Genomic DNA, 19,690 nt, shown 5'->3' on the forward strand with positions numbered 1-19,690 from the left:
CATTTTCTATGATTCTCTGTGGCTCATGTTTCCAGTGTTTTTCAGCCACTTTGATGCCATAATGTTTGCACAATCTCCAGTGTAACAATCTCCCTACATTATTATGCCTTCCAGTATACAGTCCCTCTGCCATTAGAGAGTCTCAACCAGCAATAAGGTGTGTGACTGTTTCCTATTTGGTTCCACAAAACCTACATATGTCTATTTCTCCCACATGTTAAATGGACTTAGTAAACCAGCATGTACATAGCCGAATATCTCGGGCTGCCAATATTAACCTTTCATTTCTTGATGTAAATTTACCTCTACTTAACCATTCCTGCATTCGTTCTTGAGCAACATGAGGCTCTTCCAGTAGTTTTCTATACTTCCAACTGCATGTGTATGTGTAGTCACATGTATATTTATATATATATGTATATATATATCTATATCTATATATATATATATATATATATATATATATATATATATATATATATATATGTGTGTGTGTGTGTGTGTGTGTGTATGTATCTGTATTTGCATATATGTGTCTGTGTATATGTATCCTGGGGATGTTGACAGCTTCCACATTTTACATTTCCTTTGGGAGCCAGGCTGTACTGCATGATATGTTACCAATACCAGCTTGACATCATACAGGTGGGTTGTACTACTGTTAACATCTTGTGCCCATGTCATGTCAGGTCCTGGTTATGGTATCTGTAACACTTGGTAATGTATTGCAGGGTGGACATGTTTGGCTATGGGAGGGAGGAATATGCCTATTCGTACAAGACGTATATTGTTTGTGGTGTCTCAACCCCATTAACGGTGCATGTGGACATATTTGTTTTTGTTAATCTACCATTGCTATCTACAGATGTGTAGCCATATATACATATATAGATATATATACCTGCTTACATATATATAACAATGTCCGTATATACCTACATAGATATATATCTGCGTACATATATGTAAATTGCTGTGCATATGGGGACATATAGGTGTAGACATATATGTTGATGTAGGCATTTGCATGTATATATGTTCATGTATATTTCTATATATGTATATATTTCCATATATATATATATATATATATATATACATATATATATATATATATATATATATACATATACATATATATACACACATATATATATATATATATATATATATATATATATATATATATATATATATATAGATCTACATATATAGATATGTTGTATCTGTTTAGATATTAATATATTTACACACACACATACATCTAGATGTTGGTATACATTCTCTGTACTGTGGCATGACTGGGCTGGATGTTATGTTTCTGAAAACATCAAATTTATGTATATCTGGTATGGCTTAGTGGTAAATTGCTTTGTCTATGGTGTGCAAGGTCCTGGGCTCAAGCCTTGCAGAGGCTGTTTATTTTGTTGCTGGGCAGAACACAGGCCATTGGAAACAGAGTGATTAAGGCACTTTAAAGCAGTTATAAGTGGGTTTGCATGTGTTTACGTGGAGGTAAGCACTGATAACTTCTGATTACAGTTTCTTATACTCAGTTAGCTTCTAGATTGCTTAACATGTGTAGGCATTGCTTACCCCTGCGCAAACAGGCTTAAACCCACTTACTGCTGCTATTCCCGCTTACCCCTTCACTGATTTCTTTAAAAGAAAAGAAAAGGGGTTGATAGGAAAGTGGTGAAAAAAGGAGCACAAAGAGGGAAAGACAGTAGGGAAAATAGCCAGGGATGTGCAGGAAGGGTGTAGGGAAGGTCCATAGCTGCCCATTTCTTCTACAGCAACAGCTGTGCATATACACTGAATTTGGAGGTAGATTTGGTCGAGGTAGATTTAGACACTCAAACCCCTGGGTGGGGGTGAGGACAACAATAATAAGTTGTGATGCCAATTAGACCAGATTACATGTGTCCAGTAGACATGTGTGCGAAATGGACAGCTATGTATGGGGTGAGATTTTTTTGTGGGAACAGATTGCCCTTTTTTTCTTTTTCAGGTAAGAGTAGGATGTTGGGGAGGGATAGTAGGTATATTTGGGGAGGTAGGTTGGGTAGGTTAACAGACAAGACAAACAAGACACATACGGGGTGGTAAATGACACATGTGGGGAGTAAATACCTTGAATGGGGAGGTGTGTTTGGAAGTCACAAGCCCATGAGCCCCTAAATGGAAACAGTGGGACTGAGGTCCCCGCCCATGGGCAGTCACCACTGCACCTTCACAGCCCCACAGGTAGCTGTGCTGGGGGCTGGGTAGGAGGGGCAGACTCACCCTCTAATTGTGCCATGCGGCCCTCAAGCTGGCATAGCTGGTCTCGAATCTCCTTGTCGAGCTCCCTATGCACCATGGCCAGGATCTGACGGTGGGTGAAAGGTACCTCTCTGCCCTCCACTCCCAGGGGGGCTGAGCCCCATCCCCTGTGGCAGTTCCACCCGAAGGTGGTGAAGGGCCAAAGGAAGAAGAGGTCCCAGGCTGGGACTCAGATGTGCTGGCGCCCAGTGCCATGGCCAACTGAGGTGAGACAGGTGGGTCCGCTGGGACCACCCTTCCCATACGAGCTATGGTGTTGCAGTTTTATGAAAGATATCAGTTAGTAATAGTCAACAGTATTCAGGATTGGTTATAACAGCATGCATAGGTATGCCCATTAACCCAAAACACCAGATTTACAACAGTAGCAGAACACTTGCATATATGGGACAACAGTGTCCATTACAACAGCATGCAGGTTTTATTGATGGCAACAGGCCACCAATATGGGAGTATTTTAACATGGCACATGAATAGACCCAAATGGGAATATTTATAAACCAATAGGACGTATGTCCCAACAAAGGTTTGGAGTGTACACGTACCCATTGAGGTGTGTAATTAGGCTATTGTTGCACATATGGTGGGGGTGAGAGACAGAGGTCAATTAACAACTAATATATCCCTGTAGTTTTCACAACTTTCTTAGTTACTGCAGTGATCTGTCCCTTACATGTATTATTACACTACCCAATGGCCTTACTTTGTACAATGGTATGTTTGTAGATTAGTATATACGTGGAGTGTGTCTTACATATAGTCTACACCTCTTACCTGGTATAGCTGTGGAAAAAATCATTGTTAACACTACCTGACAATTGCTACACATACTCTCAGATTCAATGCTTGTAGACAAGTATATAAGTGAACTGTGTTGTACCTACAGTCGACATATCTTACCTGGTATAGCTGTGGAGAAAATCATTGTTAACACTACCTGACAATTTCTACACATACTCCCAGATTTCTTGCTTGTAGACAAGTTTATAAGTGGACTGTGTTGTACCTACAGTCTACACCTCTTACCTGTTATAGCTGTTGAGAAAATCATTGTTAACACTACCTAATAATTTCTACACATAGTCCCAGATTCCATGTTGATGTTATACACATACCTAACAATCTGTTATTGCACACACTCTGGTCAAGGTTTGACAGGATGCAGGTGTTAATGTGACATATTTTGAGAATTGCTGTCATACACTTTGGGTGAGATGCTATTGTTTTCATATATATTCTCTGACTATGTACAGGTCTGACTATCAGTCATATGTCAGTAAAAGCTGCCTACATTTCTTGGATCATCACATTGATTTGTCAGGAGAACAGGTTACTGGGCAGCAGATTCAGGCCATTTATCTGGACGTGCTGGACAGATCAGAACAGTTGAGGGGTATGACTATGTATACAGCTTACTACTGGAACATTCTGCCACAGTCTGTACAGTTGATGGTTATGATTATGCTTACAGCTTACTATCTGAACATTCTAGCAAATTCTGTACAGTTGGGTCTAATTATGCATACAGTGTTCTATCTGAACATTCTCACAAACTCTGTATAGTTGTGGGGTTTGATTATGCATACAACTTACTACCACTCCCAGGATTCAAACCCCTGCTGTGTGTGGTAAAAGTATTAGAGCTGACATCGCAGTACACTGTGCTATCAAGGAATTGGTGTGAAGCACTCCAATGTTTTCTGTCTAAGTCTCCCTCAGTGGTACAATATGACTGACCTCTTGGGACTTCCAACATTGTTATACTGAACTTCCTACACATTTTATTTGTGTTCAACAGTGTGGGTGACACTGCTTAATACAACAGTACTATTTATAGAATGCAACACTACAACAACATATGAAAGCAGAATGTACACAAGCACTCCAAGGGTTATACTTTTATTCACAAGTTATTACACCTTTATTTACACACAACCTATATGACAGTCTTCCTGCCATATTGTCTAGTTTATTCAGTACATCTGATACACAATACATTGTTATACTGGTATAACACTTTCTAGAACTGTTATATTTATTTGTTATGACAGTACATACAAGATTATTACTAACTTGCCTCGCGACGTAGCCATTGCAACCTAGTAGCATGGGCTTGCTGGTTCGCAGCCCACTCATCTGCAGCTGTCAGGGAAATACAGTAATATTTAACCATTACCTATCCACAACATACACAAGCTAGGCAATCATTATCTACGTAGTAGAATGAGTACTTACTCAGTGCTGGGGCATCGGCAATCTGTCTTGATTCTTGGATCCACTACTCCAAGAGATTCCCCCTCCACCGCTTCAGGTCAGCATGGTGATGCCTGATCTGCTCACCAGTCCGGGGGATACCAGTGGCACTGATGAGGTCATGGCCGAGACTGTCCCAGGCCTCCACTTTATACTGAGAACCCTGGTACTGGCCCTGTAGTAGTCTCTGCTCATGGTGTTTTACCAGGAGCTATACCATGAATCTGGTCTCCTGGATGCCCCAGCTCTGCGCTCAAAATCAAGTGCCTTCCCTAACTGCAGCTATTCTACCTACAGTAGGGAGCTGCAACCAATTATGGGAAGTATTCGCACCTGTGGGGTTTAAATATGTTCGATTACCTGCACTTTTCCGTGATTGGACAGTTTTGAAAAGGCTAAGCTATGGGCACACCTGCTTACCTAATGTTGGCATTGCTTAAAGGGGTATACCACTGGACAGATTGAGTTAGCCAGCCTACACATTGCTTACACCAACTAAGCTGAGCTGTGCAATGCTTAGTGTTGCTTTATATTTAATTTTCATTATATTTTCCTTTTGGCATTCATTTATTATTCGTTACATGTTATATATGTGTCTGGTATCCGTGATTCATGTGTACGTACACTGTATGGGGTCCTGGGGCCTTCAACACTTTATTGCAAGAACACCTCACATCTCGCCTTACTGCAGTAATCCAGTTCACATATTTATGTTATGTTGCGGGTTATACAACAACACACTGTACATAGATTCCTTTCACATGTTCAGTTTGATTTTTCCTATGGTGAGGATTTGTTTGTTGAAACCTCAGTTTTATGTACTGCTATGATGGCTTAGTGGTTAAATACTGTGACTGTAGTGTATAGAGTCCTGGGTTTGAGACTTTCAGAGGCTGTTTATTTTGTTGCTGGGCAGAACACAAGCCATTGGATACAGAGTGATTAAGGCAATTTAAAGCAATTGTAAGCAGGTTTGCATGACGGTAAGCACTGCTAACCTGCTGTTGCATCTGCTTACACAGTGTTAGCTTTAGAATTGCTTAACCAGTGTGGGCATTGACTACCGCCATGCAAACAGGCTTAAGCCTGCTTACTAGTGCTTAAATATGCTTACAACTGCTTATTTGTGCTTAAACCTGCTTACTAGTGCCATATTCATTATGACAGTGACACTTCACATGTGCATTTCCTGCAGTACTCCAGTTCATAAATATATGTTATTTAGTGGGTTTTGCAACCAAAATATTGGTCATAATGTGCTTTGCCATGGAAAATGGAACGTTCTGCAGTGGGACTCGAACAGGGAATGCCTGTTTGCAAGGCGAATGCTCTGCCCACTACATTATTGCTATGCTGCTTCATTTGCATATATCTTCCTTGCTATCCTCTTCAGCCTTTTAAGCTGCTTTAACCATAGTAAGCAATGGGCACATTCACACATCTATGGTTAGCTTTAATTGGATATTTAAAAAAAAACAGGTTTTGTCATTTTATTTTTATGTACTGTTGCTGTTGTACACATAGGGAACTGTTGGTGGGGATATGAGGACGCCTATGAGCGGTCTTGCTCATTCCTTACCCCTTTCTTCTGTTCTACATTGCAGGGGCATGTTTATTCTGAAACCTCTGCTCTCAGACATGCCACCTGCACTCATACATGCTCCATGTAAGCCTAGGAACTTGGGCAACAGGCCTTGTTAATATGCATGGCGCTCTGCCGTCCTGCTCCTAAATGGGTGCTTCCATGCAGGACTAAGCTAGTCCTGCATGGAAGTTTAGTAAATCCAGGGGATTGTCTTAACAACAGTGTAGCTAGATTGTACTGGGGTTGTATATTAAGTAAGAGTGCATAAGTTATTTAGTGGTTATGTACTAAAGTTCACAGGATGGCCAGTATTTAATGATAATTACTTTTTAACCAGGGTTAGTACAGGAGCAAGTCCGTGTATTAGTTAAATGTGTTTTTTTGACTGCACTGTGGGCTCTCTAATCAGTGGTGCATAGTCCCTAATGAAAGCATTATCTTCCTGGCGCTACACAGACAAGTAAACCATAACATGCACAGCCCAAAAAGCAACATTTCCAGAGAAGACCCAATGGCCTTTTAGCATCCACAAAAGGGGCCTGAGTGCCATGAAAAATAAAGGGGAGCCAGGCTCTTATTGTGTAGAAAAGATGTAAGTAACTATAGTTGAAGCCCATTAGGTACTAAGCAGATCATTTCATGTTTAAATCCAGAACAGTCCACTGAAGGAAAACTGACTCACCATCAGATCTAACATTTAATTGGCAAATGCACAATGAAAAGGAGACTGTGCTAAAAATTGTCAGAGTGCATGCATCTATCAGTTATGTTATAGTCTCCAGCAGACTTCTAAAGAGCTCAAAGTCATTCCTCAGGATTCATTAAACCCTACACAGAGTGTAGGAATAGTGCAGCAGCTGCTGCATGGTGCATGGCCACCGAGTGATTCAGCAAAGGGCTTCCAGGACGTGCACGAGCGCTCCTACACTATTCCTGCATGGACACCACTGCCTTATGCTAATTACCTCATTTGCTGGTACAAACCATGCAAATGAGGTGAATTAGCAATTCAGCAAGCAGGCAGGTGTTTGTGCAGGAATAGTGTAACCTGCAGAAATGCATTCAGTTACTAGCTGAATACATTTCTGCACATGGGAAAACGGAGGCATGACAGCTCAAAAGAAAGCATGTATTATATTTAGTAGGCATGCCAATGGCCAAATATATGACCATTGACATGAAAAATAGTTTTAATTTCTTAAAATAAAACTTTTTTTGGGCCGAACTCAGCTGTTGAAGCATATGGCAGCGGCGGGTAAACGGGATTGTGCCAAAAATAAAAAAAAAATGAAAAATTCAATTTTTACAGAAATCTGCATTTTACCATTATAGTCAATGGCATGCAGAATGAAAACAACACTGGGGAATAGTGGTTGCTAAGGGGGAAAGTCCAGTGTAAGTATAGTAACTATGGAATAAGGCAGTGGTATATACAAATGAGGAGAGTTATACTGAATCAAAATTTTTTCGAAGTGTCAGACTGCACCTAACCATGTAGGTGCTCCAACACCACCATGTAGACAGGAGGAGCAGCTAACATGAAAAGGGGGGAAGCTCAGTGGCCTGTGTTTGCCCTTAGCTATGCAAAGCTAAGGAAGGGGGTGTGTCTGAGGCTGTATTGTCTCACTCCATGAAATTCAGAGCATGTTCTCATACAGGGAGGTCCAGTTCTGCACCGGGCCTAAAAAACAAAAGACCAAAAAAAAAAAACCAACAGAAATAGCAGAACTGTTTACAATTGAGTACCAGGTATATGCAGAGCACATCGGGGCTTAAATTGGGAGGAAATGGGAAAGGGAAACAGCAGAAGAAGGCAATCAAGAAGAACTAGTGTAGCTGGTAGGTGGAATGTATCAGAATCAGCCAATTACACAGGCAGAAGCCCAGCACACTACTATAAACTATGCTAACACCTTTCAGTCTGTTTTTTCCCACAAACTCTGCACTGCTGGTGTACACATTCGGGTGAATTTTATTCTGACAAATCTAACAAAACATATCAGGGGCTGCTGTTGCTCTGATCTATCAGTATGTGCTAGAGACTGAGGGTGGTGAGGAAGATAATGTTGACAACCAACTCAGACCGAGGAGGAGGAGAGTCTTCAGACCCAGGGTAACCTACCAGGGGTACATGATCATGAGATAGCAGAGCACTACAGGCTGGACAGGGACATACTTCAGCAACTTGTTGAGCTGTGCCAGCTTCACCTCAGACCCAGAACCAACAGAGGGAAACCTATCTCAGTGCACACTAAGGTATGTGTAGCCTTACGAATACTAGCTACAGGTACTTTCCAAAGACTAACTGGGGATGTCATGGGGGTCTCACAGGCATCTGTGTCCAGGATACTCCACCAGTTCCTGGTTGCCATGTGACCACATGCCACTGAGCACATTTACTTCCCCAGCACACATGAGGAGAAGACCAGCAGTATGCATCTCTTCCACCGTGTAGCAGAATACCCGGCGATACTGGGTGCCATAGACTGCACGCACATCCACATCAAAGCACCACCCAGTGAACAGGGTAGGGTCTACCTAAACTGCAAGTGGTTCCACTCCATCAACTGCCAGGTCATGTGCAATGCCCAGGGCATTATCATGAATGTGTATGCTGGCAGCCCTGGAAGCTATCACGACTCCCACATCTGGCATTCATCACAGCTGTACTGGTTGTTTGCCAGTGGGGACATCCCATATGGCCATCTGGTGGGGATGCTGGCTACACACTGGAGCCATGGATGATGACACCTATCAGAAATGCACGCACACCCATACAAGAATGCCATAATGAGGCACATGCACAAACCAGGATGATTATAAAGCATGTGTTTAGGATGTTCAAGTCACGGTTCCGCTGCCTTGACATAGCTGGTGGAGCCTTGTAGTACTCTCCAGCCACATGTGCTATGCTACACAATATGATCCTGTGGAAACACCTGCATGAGGAACAAAATGGAGAAGGGCCACACAGCCTCCCACCATTGCCAAGGGTCTCCACAGGCAGAGAGGGACTCGGAGGAGGAACATCCTGAGCCTGCCCCTGTAGGCAGACAGATGGGTGCTCAGTATGCCTTGGCCTTAGCAAAGAGGCAACACATAGCACATACACTGACAATATAGGGCCCCAGGTACTGATCTCTCTCTCTGACTCACACACACAGTAAAATGGATGCCAAACATCACACCACCTATACCTTACCATGTATAGGCAGTTTACTGCATGCATCCGACACAGTCAGTCCTCAAGCACCATCCTCACAACAGCCTCAGACACAAGGTAAGTCAGTCTCCTTAACAAAATAAATGAATGGAGTGGAATGTTCTGATATCATCTCTATGGTATTGATGAAGCATGCAAGGGAATGGGGTGGCTTACTGGGATAGCGGCAGAGAAGTGACAGTTCTGTGGGACAGTGGGAAGTGTATCCCCAGTACTGGCCTACCCACACCACGCAGTACCACCCTAGCTGACAAATATCACTGCAGTACATGTGGTGAGCCAAATAACTGGGGGGGGGGGTCATAGGTCACATATATGGATGCCAAAGTGGGGGTCCCATACCCACCCCCAGCCTCAACTAGCAGATCAGCTGTAGAAAACCATATAGAAATGTCTGGCAAAGGCCACCACATGGCGACATCCATGAAATCCCCACCTACAGACTTTTACACAGTGATATCACAGCAGGTCTGGCAGTGGCAGTATGGCTTTGAAAGATAAGAAGTCGGAAACTACAAATGTTTATGCCAGAGCAATCTTACATGTAGTCAATACTGTTATACCTGTAGTCTCAAAGATAGGGCACACCACTATGCTAAATGAGACCAAAATGTTAAGCAAATATCAGCACAGTCTCCACAATGTATATTGTGTACAGATGTGCCCCCCTATAGTCCCACAGACATGCAGTAACATGTCCCTAGCCTTAAGCAACACCCAGCTATCAACTAGAGTGATGGCTCAACACAAACAGAAGACAATTGTCAGTAACACCCACAGTCAACTTACTGGTACCATCCCAGAGTTGTCTACTGCAGGCAGCCTGGGAACATATGATCACCAGAATGCACTGCCTTGTTACAGATGGCCTGCATCTGTCACACCTGGCCTACAGACCTCTGAAAAATGTATATGCCTCACCCACAGTGCCCTGTTAGGGAGTGTCATGGGGTCCATAACACCAACATAACTCAGTCTACAAAATGCAAAGAAAGGCCATGCTACTAACTACTAGCAGAAAACATGCCAGTGTCAGAGAGTCAGAAATCTGGACAAAGCCAAGAATAATAGGGTGATAATAGCGTGAAAAAGGTCCACAGAGAAAGACACTTTTGAAATACTGCTCTAATAGTGTTATAAAGTTGATGGAATGATTGTAGTAACATGGAATGTCTGATGGATACGAAGTCTGAAACTGCAATATCAACTGTCAGTAATATCTGACTTCAACCCTGAGTAACTTGCAAAATACTTTTCCTTGAAAACCACACTTGTTTGGGTAATCAACAAGATATATGAGCCATGGATGTGGACATTCTATGATACTCTGTACAGTTGACAGGCAGGGCTAGGGGTCTAATCATGGGATGCACTCATTGCAGGCAGTCCTAAACCTGGAAGATGGTGACATGTCTGAACCCACAGAACCCTGGCCCACAGTCATGGGGAGTAACACAACTGACCCCCAAAATGTGGCCATGCAAGCAAAATGAGGTGGGCCATACATATATGTGAGACAAACACATACCTCCAGGCAGGTCAAACAGTTTGACACACACAAGACCCTCCAAGTGCAGTCAACCATTGAGAAGACCCCAATGCAAAGTACTGGTAGCTATAGGCAAACATATCTGACCCAGGACACCCATCCCCCACACATATCTTATCCCCAACAAATCTATTCGGAGTCTGCCTGTCTCCCTGATCCTGTCTGACTTATATTACCCAACTGTGGACTGGAAATCAGACCAGGCTGGAACAGAAATGCACAGAGATTCCACCATTGTAATATAGCACCAAGGTGCTGGAACATTTCCACAGCACCAGCAGTCAATTGCTTGTAGGCACAACTCTCAACAGGCTGGATTGTGCAAGAATGCATAGCATTTGGCCCATAATCCTGGCGTGTGCATCATCCATCCTGTATTCCTCCGGTAAACCACTGTGGTGATGTGAGGAGGTATGTCACAAGGTACTGAAACAATACATGACAGTGTCAAATGGCATATATGTTAGATGTCTGCTAAAACAAGCCCTGTAACCCTAGTAACCCATACATTACTGAGAGAAATTGTCACAATCACAGCATGGCCCATTGTCTCCCCATTTTGACAGGCTATCTCCAGATATCCTGCATGAACAGGTTGCTAGGTATGGCTGTAGCACAAAAAAAAAAAAAACGGACTGGAGTACAACAATCCCTGGAATGGAGTCCCACATGTACTATAGAATGTCACACTGGGCATGCTCATACACTTAGAGAAATGTCAGTAGGATCTAGAAATGAACAGGCCTTCTCCACCCAGTGCACTTTCATTGCCCTACTTTAGCAGTCCTGAAGATGTCTGTCACCATAGAAGTCACTTTCGTCCAGCTTCAGTCCTATAAGCTCTGAGGCACATGCGATAACTGTGTAACACCATAATACAAATAACTAGTTAGGTAGGAGTTCTAATATCTGCCCTGGCAAATATAAAAGTGTGTATGTGTGTGTGTGTGTGTGTGTGTGTGTGTGTGTGTGTGTGTGTGTGTGTGTGTGTGTGTGTGTGTGTGCATGTGTGCATGTGTGCGTGTGTGTGTGTGTGCATGTGTGTGTGTGTGTGTGTGTGTGTGTGTGCATGTGTGCATGTGTGTGCATGTGTGCGTGTGTGTGTGTGTGTGTGTGTGTGTGTGTGTGTGTGTGTGTGTGTGTGTGTGCGCGTGTTTACTAGTAAATGATTTGGGGTCCATTCAAACCCGGTACACTTCCCCTTGCCCTACTTTAGCTGTCCTGCAGATATCAGTCACCTAATAAGTGACTTTCATCAGGCTTCAGCCTCAAAAGCTCTGTGGTGCATGTGATAAGTGTGTAACACTATAGTACAAATAACTAGTTAGGTAGGAGTTCTTATCTTAGTCTTGACAAATGTAAATGTGTATGCTTACAAGTTCATAGGTTCATAGGTTCATAGGTAGGTACTAGGCTATCGGCCCTAGGGCCCATACAAGCCTAGCCAAAAAATGTACCCTGGCTTTCGCCACCCCAAAAAATTATTTTCCTGTGCCCCTGTCGAGCAGAGCCACAGAAGTGATCCCCAGGGTGAATTTCCCATTTCCCATCCAATCATCAAGATTTTTCTTTAAGAGTGCTAATGAGGAGCTCTGTTTGACATAGATAGGTAGTCTGTTCCAGAGTATGGGAAGTCTCTGGGACAGGAATCTATCCCTCCAGCATGTTCTGTTTATTGTGGTGACAAGGTTAAGGTCCCTAGAGCGTGTAGCTCGGAGGGATTGGGATTTCTTTAAATGGAGCATGTCCAACAGCTCTGGGTTTGACATAGCTTTGTATGTTAGGCAGAGATTGCCCCTGAGTAGGCGATATGCGATGGAGTAAAGCTGTAGCTTTTTGAGACGGTCTGCATAGGGCATCTGTTTGGGGCCAGTAATCCTCTTTGTGAGGTATTTCTGTGGTCTTTCCAGTTGTTGTAGATGTCTTGTGAGGTACATACCAAAAGGGGCATTGTACTCTATAATGGGTCTAATGAGTGATGAGTAGAGGGAACAATGACCTCTTTTTTTCTGGATGAGAATCCTTTTGTGATGAGATGAGCCATGTAGAAGGATTTCCTGACCACTGTGGTGATGTGATTATCAAAGGAGAGACTACTGTCCACCTGTGTCCCAAGGTCTCTTATCACATTTTCGGCATTAAGTAGACTATCAGCTATGTGGTAGTTCATGGGTACAGAGTTTTTACCAAAGGGGATGACAATACACTTTTTGGCATTGAGCTTCAGGCCATGGCTTTGACACCAGGTATCTGTCTCAGTGAGGCCCTTTTGTAGTTTGTCCACATCGTTAGGAGTTTCGATTATGGCTCCTAGTTTGCAGTCATCTGCGAACTTTGTTAGCCAAAGACCTTCTGTGTTGGCCTGCACTTCAGAGAAGTAGACACCTAACAGGAGAGGACCCAGGACTGAACCCTGTGGTACTCCACTTGTCACTGGTCTGATGTCGGATTTGGAATCCGCTACTTTCACAGTGTGGGTTCTGTCCGTGAGCCAGTTTGCAACCCATCTTGTGACATAGGGATTTATACCTAGTTTAGTGAGCTTATCTATAATTCCAGAGTGGGGGATGGTGTCAAAAGCCTTGGCGAGATCTAGATAAGCTGTGTGAACCATTTTACCCTCATCTATGGCTTTGGTGACTTCTTCAAAGAAGTCAATCAGGTTTAGGAGACATGATCTGCCTTTTACAAATCCAAACTGAGTAGGGTCCAGAGTTTGGAGATTACCAATGTCTTTGTTTATGAGTTCCATGATGATACATTCCATGGCCTTGCAGACCAGGCTCGTCAGGCTAATGGGGCGGTAGTTCCCAGGGTCCATCATGGCTCCGCCTTTGTGGAGTGGGATAACTGTCACAATGCGCCATTCAGTGGGTACAAAGCCTGAGGTGAGGCTATGATTGAACATGGTGCTTAGGTAGGGTGCCAGTTCATTCTGTAGTTCATGTAGAACGCAGCCTGGGATATTGTCAGGTCCCATGGATGCTGTGTTCTTGGATTTGGAGAGTGTGTTTTTTACCTGTGCAGCCATGATTATAGGAACTTTGCATTCTTCCAGTATAGAGATGGGCCCTCTAGGGGGTGAGAGGGGGGTAAAGTTAGCACTGAACCTATATGCTAGGATGTTGGCAATATTAGTTGGTTCTGTATATTTAGTGCCATTATGCTGTAACGCAGAGCAAATCTGAGTGTTCCCATTTAGATTCTTGACATAGCTATAGAATGCTTTGTGGTTGTCTTTAGAGTCAGTGGCAATTTTGTTTTCATAACTAGCTTTGGTGGATTTTATGAGGGATCTCAGCTTCTTACTGAAGTTGACCAGGGAGTTCCTCCACTCATGGGATTTTACTCTTTTTTGCAACAGTTTCTTTCTTCTGTTGTAGAGATTGTTTATGGCAGAGGACCACCAGATTGGCTTCCTTTTTTTGGAGGATAACATCTTGGTTCTTTTAGGGATAGCATGATCCATGCACTCGTGTAAGTGCTTATAAAGTGCATTTGTGTAGGATTCAGCAGTCATACCTCTATTGTCCGTCTGCATGGGTGTCATGAAGTTTGCCACTTCTGTCTTAAGAAATGTGAAGTTGGCTTTTGAGAAGTTTTTTACGATGGTTTCCCTAATTGGGGCTTGGGATGGGATGTGGATGTCTAGGCTGATTAGCTTGTGGTCGGATCTGACCAACGAGGAATTGACATCTGGTGTGGAACACCGGTTTCCCATGTTGGTAATGACCAGGTCTAGAATATTGCTGCCCCTGGTGGGGGTGTGAATAAGTTGATCCAAGGCGTTGGAATTTATGAATTCTAGAAAACATTGAGCAAAAGAGTTGGTACATGAGTAGTTTTCCCAGTTAATGGTGGGGTAGTTGAAATTGCCCATTATTAGGGTGTTGGGTTGTACCCTAATACTTTCCAGTGTATCAAGAAATGAGGAGTGTGAATCCTGGGGCATGGTGGGGGGTCTGTAGCAAGCTACAATTTGGATTGTGGTCTTGCCCAGAGTTAGTTGCACTTGGATAATCTCGGATGCATTATGCTGTGCAGCTAGCCTGAAGGTGTGGATATCTTTAATGAATATGGACACGCCTCCGCCTGTAAAAGCTTTTGGGTCCATTTAAACCCAGTACACTTTCCCTTTCCCTACTTTAGCAGTCCTGCAGATATCAATCATGTTAGAAGTGCCTTTCATCAGGTCTCAGCCCCATAAACTGTGTGGCAAGTGTGATAAGTGTGTAATACTATAGTAGAAATAACTAGTTAGGTAGCAGTTCTAATCCCAGTTCTGATAAATCTGTGTGTGTAATTGTGCATATGTGTAGTTTAAAGTATTTTGTGGCCTCTCTCACCCAGTACATCACCCATTACCATACTTTACAAGGGCTGGTGATGTTCCTCACCTTAGAAGTACCTTTGGACAACCTACACCCTATAAACTCCATGGCGCATGCAATAAATAGATAGATAGGTGTTCTAAACTCAGTGTGTGTGTGTGTGTGTGTGTGTGTGTGTGTGTGTGTGTGTGTGTGTGTGTGTGTGTGTGTGTGTGTGTGTCTGTCTGTGTGTGTGTTTGAACAGTATCCTGTCTGGAGGAGTTGTTGTGTTTGTGTGAGAACCATACAATTGGAGGGTGGATTTTGTTACGTTTTGTTGTTGCCCACCCAGTACATGTCCCAGTGTCCACATTACAAGGCCCACTGTTGTCATCCACTGTAGAGGGACCTGTAGAGAGTCTGCAGCCCTATAAGGATTGTGCCATGTGCAATAACTATGTGAAAGTATGGAATAGATAACAAGATAAGCCACCCATCTAATCCTTGGATATCACTCCCCACTCAAGAATCATACACAAACAATGTCAGGTAGCCAGCCACACCTACATAAGCAGGTGGCCTGCAAATCGGCTCACAGATAGAACCCACAGTGTGAAAGCAGCAGACTCTATGTCAGACTGCTGAACAGTCATGAGTGGAGTCCCACAGGTTGTGGACCTGAGTTCCCTCATGTTTGGGATCCACACCTTTGAGGACCAGCCCAGGGCAGCTGACAATGTTTGCAGATGACTGTAAGGTGGGTACTATTATTACCCCCCCCACGTGAGGTTGATATCCTTCACAAAGGCCTCTCTGAGACCTATGGCTGTTGTCAGATCCCTGGACATACGCTCAATGTCAGATGATGTGCAGTCATCCCCTTTGGGTATGACATGGTCCCCATAAAGTAATACATTGATGGTAGTCAACTGAACACTGATGTTGGTATAATGGAACTGGACCACAAGTTGACAGTGAGCTGTATGGTGACCACCAGAGTGACACTGTCTTCTGAACGTCCTTCTGTGTGTCACTTTTCCTGACTCAGGGTGTTGAATCCGGGAAGTAAAAGGATAGTGTTTCCCTGTACACACCCTTCAGTAGGCCAATCAATGTGTACTATGGCCCATTTTCCATGTACTCCACTGGACACCAACAACAACACCAGAGGCTGAAAATGTACCTCACAAAGAGGATCTTAGGTACTACACACTTGCCCCATATGGACAGACTCCAACAACTGCAATGAATCTCTGTCTCATATTGGCTACTTAGGTGCGATCTCTGCCTGACATACACAGCAATGTCAAACTCAGCCCTATCAGGAATGCTACATCCGAGGACACCAATCTGTCTACACAACATGCCCCAGATACCTCAACCCCATCCTCACAATCAACAGGACATGCTGGAGGGACAGGTTCACAACCCAGAGACTGGCCATGCCATGGAATAGACACAACATACATATCAAGCCGAGCACATCACTGGCCCTCTTCAAGAGAAATCAGGAGGTGTGGATGGGGAATAGAATACTCACCCTGGGGATCATTCCAGTGGCTATACTCAGTAGACACACTGGGGAGTATTGTCAGGTGGCATGATGCCATTGTATTCCCATGGGCTAGCCTTGTAAAGCCTCCATGGCCATTTGCCACGTACACACTTATGACTCTTTGAACCCATGGATCTCAGTACTGTCAAAAGTGTGTGTGTGTGTGTGTGTGTGTGTGTGTGTGTGTGTGTGTGTGTGTGTGTGTGTGTGTGTGTGTGTGTGTCTATTAGTGTGCCTGAATGTGTTTGTGAGTGTGTAAACATGTGGGTGAAAGTAGTTGGTGGCCAGTCTCACCCAGTACAACTACCATTGCCATATCTTACAAGTAATGAAGATGTTATTCACTATAATAGGTACCTTGGGACACTCCATAACCTATAAGCTCTGTGTTGTGTGAGTTAAATGCATAACAATATAATACCACTAACCACATAGCTAGGGGTTCTAATATGAGTCCTGGCAAATGTGTGTGTGTGTGTGTGTGTGTGTGTGTGTGTGTGTGTGTGTGTGTGTGTGTGTGTGTGTTTGTGTGTATTATTGTGTGTATATGTGCAGGTTACAGTAGTTTCTGGCTTCTCTCACCCAATACATCCCCCATTGTCATAATTTGCAAGGCCTGGTGATGTCCCTCACCTTAGAAGTACATTTGGACAAGTGGCACCCCATAACCTCCATGGCACATGCCATAAATGCTTAACAATGTAGTAACAATAAAGAGATAGGTAGGGGTTCTACTGCCAGTCCTGACAAATGTGTATGAGAGAAGAGTATTGTGTGTGTGTGTGTGTGTGTGTGTGTGTGTGTGTGTGTGTGTGTGTGTGTGTGTGTGTGTGTGCGAATGACATCCATTGGATGGGCATGGATTCATATTTTATGCCATGGTACACACAGTACACATTCCTAAGTATACTGTATGAGGTCTGCAGTACACATCAACCTTAGTGGTATCTGTAGACACTCTTCAGACCTATAAGCCCTGTGCAACAGTATGGAATAGTATGGTATGAATAACAAGACAGGTTGGTCTGCTAATGTCAGTACTGGCATGTGTGTGTGTGTGTGTGTGTGTGTGTGTGTGTGTGTGTGTGTGTGTGTGTGTGTGTGTGTGCATTGTTGTGTATAGCAGTGGCTGTGAGTATGTAGACTTGCATGTGACACTATTATGAGTACTCACACACCAAGTACAGCCACCATTGCCATACCCCAAAAGGCCACTTGATGTTATTCACCTTACAGGTACCATGTAACACTCATCACACTAGTAGTTCTTTGCCACCTGCAATAACTGCATAATAGTGTGGTACCACAACTTGCTGGGTAGGGGTTCCAAACACAGCACTGGTAACTGTGTTCCTGTGCGTGCACATGTGTGTGTGCGTGTATGTGAACAGTATTCACTGTGTGTTTGGTCAACACAATATCCTCTGGGGTTGAGGGCATTAGCAATCTGAGGTGTGTTTCATCCACCACAGTTACCATTGTCCTTTATACTAGAGCTGATATCAACCACCATAGACTGAGATACAACCCCTCAGCCCTATAATCTGTGAGGCACATGCAAGAACTGCTACACAAACTTGGAAAATGTGTGCAGATACAGCTGTACCCCGACAATGACGTGGTTGATGTGTTACTACACTGCCATACCCATTGTTGGCGATGTCTGTAGGGCCACATCCTGCTGACACACAGACACCTGGAACACAAATGGAATACAGCATGTGAGAACACATTCACTTAGTGTTACTAACACCAATAATGCATCATGGCTGAAAAAGTATACACACACTCTGATGTGTACCCATCACAAATGCCAGATGACAGCACCTTACACAGCATTAAATAGCTACACTGTACTAAAATCACCCTGTGCATCAGACCCATACAAGCATGTCCCTGCATCAATGGTATGGATGGCATGGATGTGCACAGGTATTATCATATGCACAGGGTGTTGTGTGGGTTTGCCAGAAGCCTAGGCTGGGCCACACGGTTGACATTATGTGTGTGTGCATTTGGCAGGTGTTCATTAAATGTGCAGTGCAGGGGTGGTGTGTGTGTGTGTGTGTGTGTGTGTGTGTGTGTGTGTGTGTGTGTGTGTGTGTGTGTGTGTGTGTGTGTGTGTGTGTGGAGGTGACTTTTCTGATGGTGGTGTGTGTGTGTGTGTGTGTGTGTATGCACACAGTCATGCCATGTAGGCATCCTACACAGGGGTATTTTGGACAGCTGTGGGCTGTACATGGCAGGGTGTACAGTTCATCGTCTTTGGCAATGGACACGGAAACTGGGCCTGCCAAGGGTATCACCGGCACCACTAGGATGATGCAGTACTACTCCCCACTGGTGACTGCTGCCTGCTGGATCCACATCCTTGTTGGGACCGACCAGGATCATGTGCCCATGGCCTGCTGCATCATGGCATGGACAGCACACCCCCTTCAGTAATGCTGGTGGTACTGCCAGCATAGGAATGTAATGGCTCACAGCCACATAGATCCTCAGCTGATTGTGGTGCTACCCTACAGCCACATACCTGCTGGCCAGTGTCCACCAAATGCTCAGGCACAGATATTCCACTGTCAGTGAATGCCAAGGTCTTCTCCCACCATTTATCCATGACCCCAATATGCTCACAGATGGCAGCAGTGAGTTCATATTGCCATGGACACCAGGGATGTGCTCATCCATGACCCTTTGTATATGTCTGGTATTATGTTCATTACATGCCTGTGCCCCCATGACAGCTTGAAACATGCATCTGGTGACTGCTGCCATGGCATTTGCAACAGGGGCATGATGGGCTGCAATCCTCCTCTGAGAACTCCTGACTATCTGCCTGTGTGGGACCTCGCCAGCACTCTGGCTATGGCTAGTGCCTGCAGGCATTGGT

This window comes from Protopterus annectens, chromosome 10.part0 (assembly GCF_019279795.1).
Source record: "Protopterus annectens isolate FY-2018-M chromosome 10.part0, PAN1.0, whole genome shotgun sequence".
Classification (NCBI taxonomy): domain Eukaryota; kingdom Metazoa; phylum Chordata; order Ceratodontiformes; family Protopteridae; genus Protopterus; species Protopterus annectens.